Source organism: Alexandromys fortis, unplaced genomic scaffold, assembly GCF_014885135.2.
Source record: "Alexandromys fortis isolate MF-2015 unplaced genomic scaffold, M_Fortis_MF-2015_v1.1 scaffold_107, whole genome shotgun sequence".
NCBI lineage: Eukaryota > Metazoa > Chordata > Mammalia > Rodentia > Cricetidae > Alexandromys > Alexandromys fortis.
Genome location: NW_026067987.1, coordinates 5225717 through 5240659, shown reverse-complemented (window position 1 = coordinate 5240659; position 14943 = coordinate 5225717).

Sequence of the window (14943 nt, the reverse complement as noted above, 5' to 3'; positions counted from 1 at the left end):
TCCCTGCCCCTGGGTGCAACTGCTTGACGATGCTTTGCTGCGTCCTAAGAATTGTAACTCAGGTCTTCATGCATGCAAAGAAAGTCAGTCAGCGACTGAGCGCATCTCCAGCCACTAACAATGCATTGCCTACTGACAGACACTGACTCCCTTCTGTTGAAGACACAATAACACAAGTGTGCAAACGTCTGAGTGCCCTGCCTCAGGTTTGTTTGACCATGTATTCTGAAGTGTGGTTGTTGATCATCATATGATAGTCCCATTTGCAATTCTTTGAGTAGACGCCACGCTGCGTCCCATACATAACAGCTGTGCTCTTTCACAGTCCTTGGTGGTACGGCAAAAATATGGTGGTTTCTCTGTATCCTTGAACACATTTGTTAGTTTCCAGTTTGAACTTATGTTGCTTTTGACCTGTAATTCTCTAATAGTTAGGATGTTAAGAAACTTTTCACTTATACCTGTGGCCATTTGCCTTCTTTGAGAAATACATTTTTAAATACTCTATCCACATTTAACCGGGTTACCTTTATTGTTGATATTATTGACTTTTATTATAGATATTTGTCATATAATCTTGGCAACTATCACTTATCAGAAATACAATACACAAATAGTTTCTACAACCATGAAAAGATTGTTTCATACCTACTCATTTCTTTGGATGCAGTTTCAAGTTTATGAAATCTGATTTTGCTTTTATATACAAACATGTATGCACCCACACTCATGTATTTGCATACACACATCACCTGCACATATATATGTACACACAACACACACATGTACCTGCATACATCTTTGTGCACACACATGTGCTCCTAAACATGTGTATGTGTGTATACATGTACACACACACACACACCAGAAGATGGCAGATAATTTATTTGCTTGGATTTTTCATAGATAAGTATTATTACTTGTTCCCAGCCAGAACTATGTTGTGGTGTATATGTATTTTAGGGCAGCTTATTATTTTCAAGTGAGAAAAGAAAAAATCTCTCCAAAAAAACATGAAACAGAAGCGATTTTTACTTTACTCATCAAATAACCCCAGCATCAGCAACTGATTGACCTTCTTAGTGCCAAATTTTTGGTGAAATCAATTGCATTTCAGGCTATGGACAGACTTTAAAAGTGTGATTTTTTTAATTCATGGAGCCCTCTCTGAATTCCATTTTGTTTGCTACCTAATAATGTAAAGGGCTTTTTGATTTCATTTCTTATTTTTTATTTATTCAGAACCTTTATAGTTCATGTCAAACAGAAACTTAGTCACCTGGCTAACATAGAGGATGTGATCTCACCTTACAGGGCCCACTTATTAATAATATCTGTTTCTATTGTTCCTTAATTCATCCCCCAGTAAATGACCTTTTGGAAACACATCTGGCTCTGAGTGCTAAGAATACACAAAAGGAAGACAGTCTCTGATTTCACAGGTATCTAAGACCAATAGGAACTGTTGTGGAATGTTTGTTGAAGATGTGCTACATTAGTTTATGCTGTGGAATATTTGCTTAAGGATGCAAAGATTGCTGCATTCTTTTATGTTGCATTTGTTTAACTCTGCGAAGCTGTGTTACTTTGCCTGCCTAAAACACCTGATTGATCTAATAAAGAGCTGAACAGTCAACAGCTAGGCAGGAGAAAGAAATAGGTGGGGCTGTCAGGCAGAGAGAAGAATTAAGAGAAGAAATCGAGGTTCAGAAGAAGGGCAAGGGAAGAGCCAGAAAAGGAGAAGGAGAGGGGGATGTCACGGAATAGACGCTGAGCCACAGCCACCCCGCCAGCTACAGAGTAAGAAAGAAAAAAAGACATATAGAATAAAGAAAGGTAAAACGCCTAGAGGCAAAACTTAAAGAAAAACAGACAGTTTAAGTTAGAAAAGTTGGCTAGAAACAAACCATGCTAAGGCCAGACATTCATAAGAATAAGTCTCCATGTATTTGTGGTATTGATTTGGGAGCTGGGTAACGGGACCCCAAAGAGTTGAAAAAAAAAAAAAAGAGAGAGAGAAAAGCTACCAGGAACACATGAAATGAATACAGCTAACGAAGCTCTCTCAAGGAAATGCCACAGTGAAAGACCAAACATAGGTGTCTGGGGAAATGTGGAGATGCTCCTAACCCTTCTCATCTCAGACTCATTGAAATAATACCACAATTCTGGGGGGTGCAGCTGTTCCTTATTTATCGGCAGAATTCCAAAGGAAGAAGGCATCCCCCGAAGAGCAGGTTTGTTTCCAGAATACATCCTTCATCTCACAGGTCTGGGAACTTGGAGCTTTTAGCCAACTGGATCTGAAGACCTGATTTTTGTTTGCAGCAAAGCAGTTATCATACAGTGGCCTGCTGCCCAGAAGAAACGGCAAAGGGACTGACAGAAAATGGCATGTGGAGCCATGGCTTTGGCTTCCTTCTAGAATGTCAGTCATGAAGATGTTTCTTTCCAAGTCCTGGGTTACTTTGTTCCAAATTTGGAAAGGACCACCCCACCCATCACGTCTCTTAATTTTTAAAAAACTCCAGGTTTTGTGAGCAAAGTGCTAGATTCTCCATCAATGCTAGTTTTAAAGACTCTAACTTCTTCTAGGATGGTCCACTCCAGCCACATCACAGTGCCAAACCCAGTACCACAGGACGCTCATGACTTATGGCTTGTGGCAACACTAGGGAAATGTTTCGTGTGTCAGTCCCTTACACTCCCATTGAGCTGATTTGTGTGCAAGGAGCTTGTCTGTGGCATTACGACACATCTTCCTGGTGTGTCTACACCTCTCTTTGACATTCTCTCTCCTACTGCGAGTGTCCAGAACCCGCATCATGCCTCTTAGCTGTTTGATTGATGTACATAATAATGTTCTCCAGCTGACAGCTTCTGATATTATCCCCACATAAATGGAAACCACAAGCTCCAAGGGTTTTAATGCTGCCAAGCAAGATTAGTCAATCTGTACGTTGCAGAACAAATGGAAACACAAAGGTTTGAAGCAGTGGTTTGGCTGCTATTGCTAAAAGCTGCCCTTTGAAAAGCTGCATACAGCACACATGGACTTGAAGGGCACTGTTGTCATTTGAAGTGACTTTAGATGCACATGCAGACCGTGGATATGGGATTCCCTTCTGTGTTGCTTATTGGCTAATGAATAAAGAAGCTGCTTTGGCCTATGATACGGCACAATATAGCTAGGCAGGGAAAACTAAACTGAATGCTGGGAGAAGGAAAGTGGAGTCAGTAAGAAGCCATGTAATTGCCACCTGGAGACAGATGCATTGGAACCTTGCTGGTAAGCCACAGCCACGTGACAATACACAGATTAATAGAAATGGGTTAATTAATTAAGAGTAAGCCAGAAATATGCTTAAGCTATTGGCTGAACTGTATTGCAAATACTAGTTTCTGTGTGATAATTTTGTGGTCTGGGCAGCTGGGAACAAACAAGCGGCTTCCTACTACAGACCATAGCTTCTGGCATTGGTACTACATGGGAATAGCTTAGAGAATAATTATCAACACATCCAAGACAACTTTGAGAATGTCCAGAACCTGGGAGAACATCTAAGAGCAGACAGGAACACCTTCTGTGTTTACCGTTAGCTTGCTGTGTGGAAAATGGAATTCAGAAACTTCTCAATAAAACAGAAGATTCCAAGACAGGTAACAAAAGTTAAGAGCCCCCCCATGTCTTTTAGCATTTAATACAATACCCGACACATCACATAAATCCAATAAAAATTTTTTTTCACTAGTAGCCACTGTTCTTTGCAATTACAAAGGTCAAAACTTTGGACTGATGAACACAATGGCTCAGAACTGAAGAAAAGCTGCTGCAAGGAGTGTCAACCAAATCTACGATGTGTGACAAAGGTGTGTCTTACTTGGGATCACAGGAAGAAGTCACACTACTTCCCTAGAAGACGATCACTGAAAAACCTGATGGAGTCAGTGGAAGAGACCTCATCACCTTTCTCCTGCCCATGTGAATATTCAGGGTTTGGTCTTCCCAGGGCAATACTGTACAAGTCCACCAGAGGGCGCCGGCGCTCTGTCTTAAGGGTTCTTCAAAGACCCTTAGGGAAGGTAACGCCTTGTGGAACAGCCACCACATGCTTTTTTATAGGTCTATGGGATGTCTTACTTCAGACTACTCAAACCGTGTGAGTACTGAGCTATTCCAAATCTAAACCAGGAAGCAAATAGAACCAGAGCGTCAGAAGAGGAAATGTTTAGATCTTTAGAAACGACTGTTCGCGTTGTGCTGGGGCAGCTGCCCTGCTGCGAACAGAGGTGTCCATTGCCATTACCTGTCAGAAACACAAGACTTTGCTTCCAAGGTATAGGACAAACAATGCTTTTCAAGAAAGCGTTACAGAAAATCCTGTTTCTTCATACGAAATAAGGGTACCGACTTGTGCGTGCATATGTGAAGTGTGTGTGTGTGTGTGTGTGTGTGTGTGTGTAGGAATCAGGATTGTCTCAAAAGTCTGAGCCTTTCTCAAATGTTGACATTATGAGTGATGTCATCATTCGCCCGCTGATGTGTAGTGGATTAACCGAGGTGTGAAGTTGTGTGGAGCCTAGAAGCTTAGCCCAAAAAAATTGCTCCCACACACGGTGTTAATGCTTGACCGTGGAGTGGGACAAGTACCAACCCAGGAAGGTGTTTTCTAAATAATCCAGCTTCCATTGAGGTTCAGCTCTCCCTTAAGCCAAGCCTGAATGCCCTGTCCTCACCCCAGCCATATAGAATTAAATAGCGTTCACATAAATGAAACTCAAAAAGCAGCAGAGTAAGCCTGACCCAGCAGCTCCCAGGAGCTGGGGATGTGAATCAAGAACTGTATAGGGGCCTGGGCTGAACCCCAGGAACTGAGAGGGTGAAAACATGCCAACATCTAATCTTTTAATAAAAATCTAACTTTCTCTGATACCTCAGCATTGATAAAGAAAACTGAATCTCTGTATTACTGACATTTTTTTTAAATTCTAATCCTCCTGAAACCTTATCAGAAAAATAATGGTCTTTTTGTCCATAAAAAACACCCTGAAAGATAAGCTAAAATTATTCTTTCTCAAAACATGTTCTATAAAGCTAATGCAATATCCAGAAATTATTCTATGTATTACAAAACACAGTTGACTTAAAACATGCAAGTGGTTAAAGGGGATTTCACCTGTAAAGACTTCTCAAGTCTCAAAGCTTTTAAAGTAATTGTAGAACCTTTGAAAATTTTAGAAAATAATTTATTGATTTCAAATGCTTATTACTGGTTCTCACTAGTATTAACGAAATTTAGAGAGCCAAATGAATCAAATCTGTAAAAAAGAACTGAGATTTGAGAATAACATAATTTTACTTCCTATAGAAAAGGTCATAAATATTATACTCAGGAAATCTCACGCCAATACATGATGCCATGCCCGCTAAGTTAACTGAAACTTCTGCTCCAACCAAGAGACCCGTGGTTAGGATGACATGGGAAAGACTATATTTTCATTTTTAAAAAATAAAACTAGAAGACTTCTTAATTTCTACTAAAGTACACATTTCTTGTTTATGAGTCAACTTCCCTGAATTTAATTTTCCTTGTCTGAGCCAACAAATTTTTAAAAAGGCCAAGATTATTAGGTGATAAATAGGACAATATATTCATCCTCATTACCCAAGCAGCATAACATGCAAGGTAATTAAAATTCCTTAGACACCAATGAGCTAGCTAATTTTAATGAGGAAACTGTAAAACCAGGATGATTGTGTATTGGCCATTTTAATACATACTAGAGTCATTTTGTAAAACAGTTTTACAGAGGAGCTTCATAGATTATACTTAATTCATTCAAAGATTAAAATTTAAAAGAAGAAATTAATTACCATCTTCAACTCCAGAATTCTGGGTCTGCAAATACAAAAGCTAGGCAGAGGGGCAGACCACCTGGTCCTCTCAGCGCTGGCACTCTGAGACGAGTTTTAATTGAAAACAGATGTGTGTGTGTGTGTGTGTGTGTGTGTGTCTGTCTGTCTGTCAATCTATCTATCTATCTATCTATCTAGATGTAGATTCATGTACACTTCTTGAGTATAACAACTGAAAGGCAAGGATAAACCTTTAGTTTGTCAATAGTCTACATGTAAAACAGCTATAAAAAAGATTTTTAAACAAACTTTTGCAAAAAAAAGAAGAATGAATTCGATAGTATGTCAGGTCTTTAATGGGTTTATATAATAATTTGAAGTCATTAATAAGTGGGAAAATATCTTTTTACCTAACAAACCCATGTAAAGTTTGCTGGGCCTTCCCCACACAGTTGTCTAGCTAATTCAAAATATGCAAGTATTTGGAGAAATTACAATCTGCAAATAGAGACCACTGGAGTCTCAACATAATTTAAAATAGTTGTTTTCCAAACTAGGTTTCATAAACACTCTGAATGATTTTTTAAAATAATATTTAATTATTTGGGGGAAATTATTTAGCATTACACTTCCTTGGCTACTTATTAAGGATTATCTGCTCATTCTTTTGGTTTTCATATTTTTCTATTGCATCTCTAATTCATATTATCAATATTCTAGAGTCTCGGAGGGTTGGAAATGCCAAGAAAACAGATGTCGAACTACACTGGAACCTGTAAAAAACGGTTCATAAATAAAAGACGTTTTTACTGTCCTCAATGGTTCTTTGAATCGTACCGTTTTCCCTTATTTATACTGAGATTAGTTTAATAAGATTTTTCATTTGGAAAATAAAGGTCCTTCTTCCGTTTCGTCTCTCTGCGAGCCAGAAAGATTGACTTCCTTGAGGAATGTGAAGACACAGTTAGTTTATTGTGTTTAAAAGAGACTTAGGGAGGCGCTGATAAAGCAGCCTTACATCATGAGAACAGTGTTGAAATCCGGAATGATCCACCCCAGCTACACAGAGAGACGCGGGCTGCGGGGACCTGGACACGCAGGAAAGGTCATTTTCGTACAGATCTCCAGCCCGACAGAGCCTCTGCCAGGAGAAGAAAGGAGCTAGCAAAATTGAGGTCGTAGTGGCCCCCACATTCTGAATCTGAGAAAGGAAAAGGGATTTCAGTTGAGAGATGATCCAAGTTCTGCTTTCTGTCTTTTCTACTTTGTGTTCTGTTTTGCTGCTTTGCCTGTCCCTGTGAGAATGGCTATAGAGAGCCCCATTTCCTAACAAACAGCAATAAACCTTGGTCCAGGTTACCAAGGAAATGAGAGCTGCGAAGCTGTGTCCCACTTGGCAGAGTCTGGGGGAGAGCAGCCCACAGGGCTGACTGGAGAAGGGAGCAGCCTGGGACTGGCTAGAGGGGGGATGTTCTTTCTAGCTGCTTGAGCCCTGTGTGAAACACGCCAACCTTGTCTCTTCTCTCAGGATCTCAGTGCATCTTTTATTATTTTTTTCAGGTTCAAATACAAAGCCAGATTAGATATTTATCAGGAAAAGGCACAGATCCCAAATGCAAGTATTATTCTCTTAACTGTTTGATTTCTTGAACTTGTTCTATTATCTGTAATTTTAAAGATTTAAATTAACATTTACTGACCTTGAAAGTGGCACCCACTAACTCACTCCCCTTTTTAGTAAACAATAGAAGAGAAACTATTTGAAAGAACCAGCAGAGTTAGTGAATAAGAAGGGGCATTTTCTGCTTCCGAGATTGGTGTTTATAATTCACTCTTAAAGTATGCCGGCATTGAAACTGTTTTCTTTTCTTCCTGAGGTATATTCTGAGTTATTGCAAGCAAGAGAATATGGGTGGACATCATCCAACTTAAATAAGGAAACCTTACTGTTAAAATTAAAGACTCTGTTACATCCCTGCACCTGATCAAATCTTTTTGCCCAAAGATACGCACTCTCTCCTTCTAGGATCTATCATGATTGACCCTTTTTATGCATTTTCGCTGATTAGGATATTTTCACCATTATGATTCACACAGGAAGGACCTACTGATATTATCTAATTGGAAGGCAGAGGCAAAAGGATCAACATCAAAGCCTTTATGGGTTACAGGGTAAGTTCAAACTTCTGGACACCTTAGTAGGTCCCTGGGTTTTTGGTTCATATATACATCAAAAGGCAAACTGTTAAGTAGGAGGGGGAAGAGGCTGGACTTGCAGCATGTGGAGTCTTTCCCTAACTTGTATGAGGCCCTGGATTTAGGTTTTATTTCCAGGGGGTGAGGAAATAAAAAGTTCCTTCTAAAGACTAATAAAATTGACAAGCCTTTCCCAATGCTGCAAAGAAAAAGGATACACTCTTTTAACAATTAAAAATCAAATTCTGCAATTCTCACTGATCAGTCACCGTCATCGTCAGAGAAGCTTCCTCCTGCCGCAGATGGGAACAAATACAGAAACCCAGAGCCAGACATTAAATATTGAGTGAGAGACCTTGGCGCACTCAACCCTAAATAGGATGTCTTTATAAAATCCCTCCTTTCAGAGCTCAGGGAACGTCACAGAAAAGAGGGGATGGAGGACACTAAGAAAATAAAGCCCTTTAAATCAACACCAACAGCAAAAATAACATGAACTCACAGACTGCAGTAACACACACAGTGACTGCACGGTTTGCACCAGCTCCTCTGCATATATACTATGGCTTCCAATTTAGTGTGGTATGGTATTCCTGAGTGTGCAAATGGTGGGTCACTGATTTTTGTGCCTTCTCTTGGGCTCTTTTCCTTCTGTTGGTTTGTCCTATCCAACTCTGATGTGATAGTTTTTGTTTTATCTGAAAAAAAAAGGAAGAAAGAAAAAAGAAAGAAAATCAAAGATGCTATCCCTGTAGAACTTGCAGACAAAGAACATGGGTATGGATACAGGAAAGGAAAGGGTATAGATAAGGCTATGAGCACAGATGCGACACTTTCGACGGGACTGGATCTCTTGATAACTTGAAAACCACACGCAGATTACCTAACTCAGATACGTCCCATAACTGCTAAATACATTCAACTCATAATTTTAACTTAAAAACGAAATCTTCCGATCTATGTAATTTTACTCACGGGTTCTCCAAAATGTTGTGGGAAAATGCACCGATTCCACACCGTCTTTGCCAAGTGTAGAAGTCCACACTCACAAAAGTTGAGGCCATTAAGCCACCAAGCACTTGGAAAGCACAAACCATAAGCCAGTTTTCACTCAGCTCCAGCAAACATGTCTCCCAGATGAGTCATTTCTTTGTATAATAGTTAAACATGAATCGGTTGGTGTGTTTTCATTCAGGAACTTTACTGCTTGATGCCAGGCTTATTACTTTGATATGTATTTTTAGATTCAGGGTGGGAGGCGCATAACCAGGAAAGCATTAAGCTCACACGTGCTTACAAATCTGCAGCTTGGTGTTGAAGGGAGGGCAGTCTGGCTGAAGGCTTCTGTAACAACTCAATGAAGGGACTTCTACTCCAGAAAGGTGGGTAAATGTGATTCTCTCTATTCACATCAGAATAGCTAAGAACCCTGGGAAATCTATTAAAGTAAGAACAGAAGATTGTGAAAGAAGGTGGGTGAGTTAGAAGATGGACATAGTGGTAAGTTACTTGATTTTTTTTTTAAATGGAAACTGAAAAAAACTCAAAAATTCCAAAGGGCACTGACAGAAAAAAGCATCAAGATAGCCACCAATGAAGAAGAGGAAGCCTGGCAACAAAAAGGAAATGGTTCAGCAATAACTGTTCTACTATATCTATGCACCCTGATGGCCCTGGGTCCGTTCCCCACGTCTACAAAGTTAAAAATGAGCATACACTTTCCAGTTTTACACAAGGGTAACAAGGTGCCTCAGTTTTCCTCTCCACTTCTGCCTTGCACCCCTTTTGGGGACGCCTCATTAACTGAGTAGGAAGCAGGGTCTTGGATCTCTGTTAGAAAGTTAGTCGTCCCTTGCTGAAATGTTAGTGGAGACTAGAGGAAGATCTCAGACTTTAAATGACAATGGCAATCACACAGCCTCCACCCCATGTGGGGTGCTGAGAGAAGAAGCAAGGTGCTAAGAGGCCTAACTCTGCAGGCCTAACTCTAGGGTTCTTTGTGTATCATATCCTGAACAGCAGCTAAGTACGCCTAGGCCTTCCAGACAGAGAGGGTATAGGAGAGGTGCAGTGAGTCATAATACTCAAAATGTCTATAAAATCCTTACACCAATAACTAGGAAAATCTTGTAGCAAATGTTTTAAAAAAAATACAGATGTTAAAGATCACTTAGCAGCGGGATTTAAATACCCACAAAGAAAATTATAAGCACACTGAAAAAAAAATGACATTAAAAAAAATCACCCCAGAAACAGACAATATAAGGGAAAACCCTCTGGAATTTTAATTGTTGAAAAACAACTAAATGTTCATTTCATTTACATAAGATTCTGAAATGTTGATGTTCTAGAAATGGAAGACAGACTAACAACAGAGTTTAGGAAGTCGGTGAGGAAAGTATTGGGCATGTTTACAAAGGGATAGCATGACAGGTTCCCATGGTGACCGAAAGATTTTTTTTTTTTATAAAAGCTCTATCTGTATCAATATCTGCTGTTGTACTACTTTACAATGTTTCAAGATGCTGCCATTAAAGGGAATTAAGTAAAAGATACAGAAACTCTCTCTGTATAATTTCATACGATTGTTTTTGAAGCAATAATTATCTGGAAATGATTTAATTAAAAATGATATATTTCAGCTCATAAATTTTATTTTTTTTTGGGCCAACGACTAATTTTTTAGCATTACAGTTGACAACTTAGCTCCCAAGAGCAAACTCCTGCCAATTCAAAATTCATTGTCCTAGACACAAACAGATCCAGGGGTTCTGAATATCTCATTGGTCATTTTTTTCTAAAAACTGAACTCATACCAAAAGGATTTGGCACAAAGAAAATGCTATAACCAAGTGGTGTCTTTGGTTAATTCCATGACACATTTAGAATGAAATGACATCATTACATCGAGCTCTTCCAGAGATAGAAGGAGGAAGAAACCCTTTGACAGGGACCTTGTTAGGCCAACATAATGTATCTAACCAAATAAAAAAGTTAAATGCACAAAATACTGTAAAACTGAGGGCAAAAGTACTCGATATCCTAAAGGATAATACATAATGACCAAGTAGAGTTTGTTCTGGGGACGAGGGTCTGTTATATTACAGTTCCTTAGGTTTTAAGAACACAGATTCCTAGATGGTGAAGCCCGTGACTTAAAGGGGTATTTAAGACCAATATTGAAAAACTCTTTGGATATCCTGGCTGAAGATCGCTGACAGAAGTGTAGGCTTGAGAAAGGACAGAGAATCAACTAGATAATCTGGTCTGAGCCAAGTGCACATCAGGAAAATTGTGAAATAAAATTATTTTTATTCTTGTATCCTGGTGTTTGAGAGTAAGAAAATGAAATATTCAAATGCATAACCGTTCACATGTTCTCAGCTTTTGTGTTTCCTGGACATCATTTTTGAGCACTATAATCATCCCAAGAGGAGTTTGCCAGTATCTCTCCTGTCACACTGAGCTGTGTGCTCTCTGCTCCTCTATGAATGCCAAAGCCCACTTTCATAAGCTAATGTGGAGTCATGTTCTGAAAAATGCAAGTCTGTAAGTAAAATTTCTGTTCCCTAAAGTAAAAGGCCATTTGTTAACCGCAACAAGTAGGAGAAAATTGCTTCCCAAACAACTGTTAAGTCTTCATTATTTCAATTTCAGAACCTCCCCCTTTGCAGTTTCATTATGTTGGCATATATGTGTGTGTGTGTGTGTGTGTGTGTGTGTGTGTGTGTAATTGGGGTCTGAAAAAATAAAGTTACTTTATAGGGAAAACTCATTCTGAGGAAAGAATAGAATTAAGCCAGATAATGAAGACTGATATTCATATTTGTGCTTGGGTGGTCTCCCATTTCATGCTCATAATATCAGAATTTTTAGATAACAGTGAGGATACTAATTGTTGATGGCCATTTCTATTCACAGAAGCATGAACAACACGTTGATGGCCATTGCTGTTGAATCTTTCTTTTCTTGCAGCTAAAAAGATCCCTGGGTGGTTTTCTGGGCTATTGTCTTGTTTTTCCACCTTACTCCATTCCTCCTTACTCCTTATAGGATCTAGACATTAAAAGTTAGGAAATTTAAAACTGACTTCATCTTGGAGATAACTGAATGAAAACAGCACATGCCTAAGGAAAGACCCAAGGAAAAACTCCAAAAAGACACAAGCAGAAATGGCTTACAACAATAGACAAACAGACAAAGACACAATGCTGCAAGCCCAAGTGAATGGGAGATTTCCATTCTGATGTTACTGTATTGTTGCATGCAAACGCACAGATTCCACACTAAATCACAAATTACGTAAAGGAATGGGGGAAGCCACAATATTTCAGAGGGGAAACGATCTGAGGCTCTTACATTACATTAAAATAACTTTAACTGTCACTGAGATGCCAAAGGGTGAAATATAGGAGAAAAGTCAGGAAAAGAAATCAATGAACATGATGGAAATATCAATAAAGAAACAGAAAGTCTTACCACTGTCCAAATAATTGTCATTAAAAATAGAAGTGGAAACAAATGTTTGTGAGTCTGCTGGGGGAAAGGAACACTTATATAGTGTTAGTGTGAATATTAACATGGGAAGCTATTGTGCAAATCACTATGGAGATTTCTCATATAATTAAGAATAAACCTTAGAGAAGAGAAAGTGGGAAGCACACTTGAGTGCATTGGCACAGGAGACCACTTCCTCAATATAACTCCAGTAGCACAGACACTGAAAGAAACAATTAATAAATGGGATCTCCTAAAACTGAGAAGCTCCTGTAAAGCAAAAGACACAGTCAACAAGACAAAACTGCAGTCTACAGAGTGGGAAAAGATCCTCACGAACCCTACATGAGACACAGGGCTGATATCCAAAATATGCAAAGAACTCAAGAAATTGGTCATCAAAACAACAAATAATCTAGTAAAAAAAATGGGGGACAGACTTAAACAGAGAACTCTCAGCAAAGAAATCTAAAATGGCTGAAAAACACTTAAGGAAATGATCACCATCCTTAGCCATCAGAGAAATGCAAATCAAAGCAACTCTGAGATTCTATCTTACACCTGTAAGAATGGCCAAGATCAAAAACACTGATGACAAAGTATGCTGGAGAGGTTGTGGGGTAAAGGGAACACTCCTCCACTGCTGGAGGGAGTGCAAGCTGGTACAGCCCCCTTTTGATATCAGTACGGTGATTTCTCAGGAAATTAGGAAACAACCTTCCTCAAGATTCAGCAATACCATGGTGCTCAATCATACCACAAGGACATGTGCTCAAGTATGTTCATAGCAGTATTGTTTGTCATAGTCAGAACCTAAAACCAACCTAAATGCTCCTGGACCAAAGAATGGATAAGGAAAATGTGGTACATTTACATATTGGAGTACTACACAACAGAAAAAAACAATGCCATCTTGAAATTTGCAAGCAAATTGATGGATCTAGAAAACATCATATTGAGTGAGGTAACCCAGACCCAGAAAAACAAATGTTATAGCTTTCCTTAGTTATAATAAAGGATAAAGTAAATATGCAACTTTTGACTCATGAAGATAGGATAGATAATGGAGCATTTTCCTTAATTTTTCAAATGTAAAAGAACTAATGTAACTATAATTCTTGCTTGATTATTGTTTTGTATATGTAATTTTGCTATGTTAAAGTTAAAACCTTCCTTTTATTTGGACAGAAAAGGGGATATGTTGTGGGAAGTCCTTCTGTTTATATGTTGCTTTTATTGGCTAATGAATAAAGAAGCTCCTTAGGCCTATGGCAGGCAGAATAAAGCAAGGTGAGAATTCCAAGAAGAGATAGAAGAAAAAAATAAGGCAGAATCAGAGAGATGCCAAGTAGTTGTCAAAGGATACGGATTTCCCAGAATCTTACCAGTAAACCACAAGCCTCATGGTAAAATACTAAATATTAGGGATGGGTAAATTTAGGATGTAAGAGTTAGTTGATAAGAAGCCTAAGCTAATAGACCAAGCAGTGTTTTAATTAATATAGTTTTTGTCTAATTATTTTGGGTATGCATGACCAGGAACAAACAAGCAGCCTCTACCTCCAAATATGAGAAGAGCGAAAAGGCACTGGTAAATTTAAGAATAGCACAATGGACCCAGCACTCGGGAGGCAGAGACAGGCAGCTCTCTGTGAGTTCAAGGCCAGCCCAGTCTACAAGAGCTAGTTCCAGGATAGCTCCAAAGCTATAGAGAAACACTGTTTCAAAAAGCAAAACAAAACAAAATGAACAAACATAATAGCACAATGGAAATTACTGTGACCAAGGAATAGGAAATACAGAGATTGGAGAAAAATGAACAAAATCTAAGGGATCAGTGGAAGAATGTCACATGAAGCCAGTGCCAATGTGAGCCCCATAGAAGAAAGAGAGAAGGGGACCTTGTAGTTGTTTGGTTTCTTTACTCTTTGGTGAATCCACCATACAGCTCCCAAATAAATATATGGAGCCTTATTCTTTTTTATGAATACCTGGTCCTAGCTTGGCTTGTTTCTAGCCAGCTTTTCTTAACTTATCCCATTTACCTTTTCCTCATGGCTTTTACCTTTCTCTGTCTCTGTATATATTTTACTTATTACTCCCTCCATGCCTAACTGGGTACCTGGGTGACTGGTCCCCAGTGTCTTCCTCCTTCATCTCTTTCTCCTCTACCTCTCTTCCCAAATTTCTCCTCCTATTTTGATGTGGGAGTGATTTCTTATTAATAAAGAAACTGCCTTGGCCCATTTTATTGGATAGAAAATTAGGTAGGCGGAGTAGACAGAGGAGAATGCTGGGAAAAAGAAGCTGTGTGAAGAGTCGCCATGGTTCTCCCGTTCCAGACAGACGCAGGTTAAGATCCTCCCTGGTAAGCCAGCTCGTGGGCTACACAG